Raw genomic sequence first — 4517 nt, 5'->3', positions numbered from 1 at the left:
TCAGCTGCAGTTTGTTAGGTAATTTTAGATTGAAAGGGCCAGGCCATTCATATGCAAAAGCCTCTGCACACAGCTTGGGTAGGGCGGGGTCTCAGGGAATCAACAAGGCAGAGCACATAGCTAAGGCTATTCCTCAGTCCTACCCTAAGAGGTCCCAGGTCTCAGTGTCCTGTGGTAATCGCTGCAAGCACCTCTTAGAGAAAGCTGCCCTCGAGTTCCGTTCTCTGCCAGACAGTCCAGTTTTTCTCCATATGAGTCTGGGTCCCCAGAGACTTGCCCGGAACTGGAGTTCAGAACAGTCGGGAGCTTGAGACTCACTCCCGATTGAAAAAGACAACTGCGTCCTCAGTTCCCAGCCCTTTCCACATGCGCCTCCGTACCTCTGCACTTTACTTCTGCACCTCCACTGAGTCTCAGTGTGCTTTTCTCTTTCCTTCTAGTTGTAGAATTTCCACTCAACCAGCCTTCCTGTGGTTCTGGATGATGTCTGTTTTGTCTTTTAGTTGTATTTTTGAAGTGGTTGTGTGAAGCAGCAATTTAAGGTGTTTACCTATGCTGCCATCTTGGTTTCTCCCTGAAACTACAAATTTTTGATGAAATAAAAAAAAATTAAATAAATGGAAAGCATCTGGGATAACTTATCACAGAATTACAAAGTGGAAATAAATCGCAGCTATCAAGTCATCAAGAATCTCCTTTTTTTTTTTTATCATCTATAGCTCATCAATGAGCCAATAGTAAGCACTGGGCACCATAAAGAACAATATCACTAGTTGCATCACAGTTTATAGTGTGCTTTCTTCTTTCATTTTTCCTATCATCCTACAGTTGTCCTAGTTCTTTTCTAATACTTTGATAGTTTTGATGTTTCTGAAATCCTTAGGCCACTCTAGTGTTCTCTTTCATGATTTTTCCCATGTTGGTGTACTGTTGTGTTAATTTTCACTGTACTTCATAGGTTTTATATACACTGAATTTAACAATCCATATTTCAAGGTATTAAAGTATAGAAATCAAATGTATTGGATACCATGACACACTTGAGGGCTGTTCTTTCTGAGATTCCTGGACAAAGATTGATAGAAGAAAAAGAAAACACAGAATAGAACAAAAAGATAGCTTTTCGTCTTGGAAATGACAAAGTCTCTAGCAGCACCATATTTTTTAAAGAGAAGGAGTAAAACTACATCCTTTCTCTGCAGCCTGTCCAACTGCAGATGTTGAGAATGATGCAAACCATATATAAAAAAAAGTGCTAGAGTAAGGAAAATGTGATAAAAATATAACAGGGTGCATCTGACACCTCAGAGAGCCAAAAAACCCATTCCATTACTTTTAATAAATATTTTTTGAGAACCTGCTATGTGTATAGTGTGCAATGCAGATGGATAAATAAAATATCCCACACACACCTAAGGGAAGTAGAAGAACATGTGGGGTGAAGGGGGTCAATGGGGGAAAGATAGGGGACATCTGAAATACTTTCAATAATAAAGATAACTTAATATAAAAGAAATAAAAATCAATTTACAATCAGTGTCAACTTCATGGGCACAGCTTAGAAGAATCTTATGCTTAGTTTAATGCACTGCTGCTGTTGTCTTAAAATTATTAACTTTTAAAATGACCTCAAGTTTTCACTTTTTACTTGGTTGTGCAAATTATATATCTTGTCCTATTTACAATAAAATGTGCTTCAAGGTATAAACTATGGGTTGTGGTACCACAGAGATAGGGCCACTGTATCTCTGGAGGAATAAGGAAAATAAAGCCATGTTGTTTGGTCTGAGACTGAAAAGAGAAATTTCACCAATCAAAAATTTAACCAGTTTTACTCAATAAGGCAGAGTCTTAGAATGTACAACGTCCTATGTATGTAAAAAATATAATCAATAATAATAATAAAAGCATAACATGCTAATTAGACCAGAGGTCCTTCTGGATGTCCTTCCAGGAGGAAGCGAGGGCTGCAGCCGCAGGATTGAGGCAGCTGCTCAAGGCTGCAAGGGAGCGATCCAGGCATCCATAGCTGCAAAGGCCTACTCTTGCATGAATTTCATGCATTTGGCCTCTAGTGTCTATATAATCATGTGGATTTGGGTCATGTTAGATAATGGGGTATGTCTAGGAGTATAATGGTAATTGAGACTAGGGAGACTGTCAGGTCTCATGTCATGATGAACCACAGAAACCATGTTAGGAAATTACAATCTTATTTTACAGGCAACAGAGGCAACATAGACTTTAAAATAAAATAATAAATATTTGTTAGATTTGTACTCAGATCATAATTGTTCTAATCTACTTAGTTTTCTTCTTTATGTTTGTGTTCTTTCTGCTCCATACTACAGTATGTAGTACTATGGAAAATTGGAATGAAATTAGTACATGCTTCATGGAGCCCAGGTGAGTGGTTGTGAATGAGATTTTGTGCATTAGCGCTTTAAAAGGGCACCTGGGTCTAGAGCAGACTCCCATTTCTCCCTAGTGAACAGACTTTCTGCTAATTTCCACAGTCCTCTTCCTAGCTCTGGTTCTCTGGGTTGGGGAGCCTAGCATGGGGTTGAGAGATAACCTTTTTCAGGGAGACACTTTGCAGCTGCCTGTGAGAGTGGGGCCAGCCCATTTTGTGTCTCCACCCTTTTTCTCAGTCTCACTGTGGCTTCTTGGATCGTTTTAAGCTACGTGATACACGTGATTTAACAAAAGAGAACGTTTTCATTTAAAAGTTGCTAGATTTTATGTTTCATTCCTCAGATTGTCCTCTTTAGAAATTTTGACATAAAATTCATGAGCAGTTTGAAGGAGATGGCTTTGCAATAGCAGTTTCCACTGACATTTTTTTGGATCGATACAAATTAGCTCAAAGAGCTAATAACACATTCTGTCACTGTGTGCTTGTCAATTAATGGTACTCCTGAGAGTTAAATTATTTCAGTATTTGTGGAAAGAATTAACAATGGAATGATCTTGGTGCCTTTTTGAAATAAGTTATTTTTTCCATCTCACTCTAATATAGTTATGTATATAGTTTTGACGGACATTCTTATATAAACTCTGAATAGAAGGATATTAAAGTGATGGAAAATATGTTAAAACAACAAGTAGTAATGACATATAGAAAGATATATTGTAGTTGTTTAGTCTAGAGAATATGTGAAACTTTAAACACATCAGAAAAAGGCGTAGGACCTCCCAAGACCAATGTTTCTACTATACAAAGTGATCATTTAAAACAGCGGTTCTCAACCTGTGGGTCGCGAACCCTTTGTGGGTTGAACGACCCTTTCACAGGGGTCGCCTAAAACCATAGGAAAACACATATATAATTACATATTGTTTTTGTGATTAATCATTATGCTTTAATTATGTTCAATTTGTAACAATGAAAATACATCCTGCATATCAGATATTTACATTCCGATTCATAACAGTAGCAAAATTACAGTTATGAAGTAACAACAAAAATAATTTTATGGTTGGGGGTCACCACAGCATGAGGAACGGTATTAAAGGGTCATGGCATTAGGAAGGTTGAGAAGCACTGATCTAAAGGTAGCTTTTATTTGGAAAAAGATGATGATATTCACTGTGTAATGATAAATAAAGCACAAGAATCAGATCTGACATTGATCACTTACGGCTGGAAATCCTAAATGTAGCTTACAACCTTCTAGCATTCAAAGACTCACACAATCTGTTCCTAATTTACTTTTCCCCTGTTTGAAACTTTCACTCAATGCAAACTGATCAAATTACTGTCGCCTGGCATGATTTATACTTTTCAAACTCTACATCATTTTTTAGAACACTCCTTTTTCAAATGTCCTTACCACCCCACACCCCATATCTTCATCCTGCTCCCACTCTGAGTCTCTTATTTCTGACTGATAAAAGTCTAAAGTTTCCCAATGGAGGTGTCACTGCTATATCCTCCCAGGAAAGGATGTATGCGTCTTTCATTTAGCACAAGACAAAACTGTCTAATGTTAGTTTTATTTCAAGGAAGATAATTCCAGATATTTCAGTAATCATAACAAATAACAACTCTTAGGTCATTTGTGTGTATATCCTATCTAATAATAGACAAATAGGGTAATTAACTGTACCTCCGACACACTTCCCATTGGCTAATTCGGGCGATATGCAAATTAACTGCCAACCAAGATGGCAGCCGGCAGACAGGCAGCTGAAGCGAAAGATGTGGCTTGTTTGCTCCGGTGATGGAGGAAGCCAAGGTTCCTCGCATGCCGCAGACCTGCTCTGAGCTGCACTCTAAGAAACAATGTTGCAATTATAGAAGCTAAACGAACCCAGATACTTGCTTTCAGCCAGCCACAGCCTCAGAGCTGAGGCTGGCTCTCAGCTCCAGTGACAGCTATAGAAGGTAAATAAATCCCAGAATAATAAAAAAAAAAAAGAGGCTGGGAGCTTCAGTCGCCTGCCAGCCTGAAAATGGCCCTCAGCCCCTCACCCAGATTGGCCAGGCACCCCAGTGGGGACCCTCAGCCTAAAGG

The sequence above is a fragment of the Myotis davidii genome, unplaced genomic scaffold, assembly GCF_000327345.1.
Source record: "Myotis davidii unplaced genomic scaffold, ASM32734v1 scaffold739, whole genome shotgun sequence".
NCBI lineage: Eukaryota > Metazoa > Chordata > Mammalia > Chiroptera > Vespertilionidae > Myotis > Myotis davidii.
Note: the sequence above shows the minus strand (reverse complement) of the source record.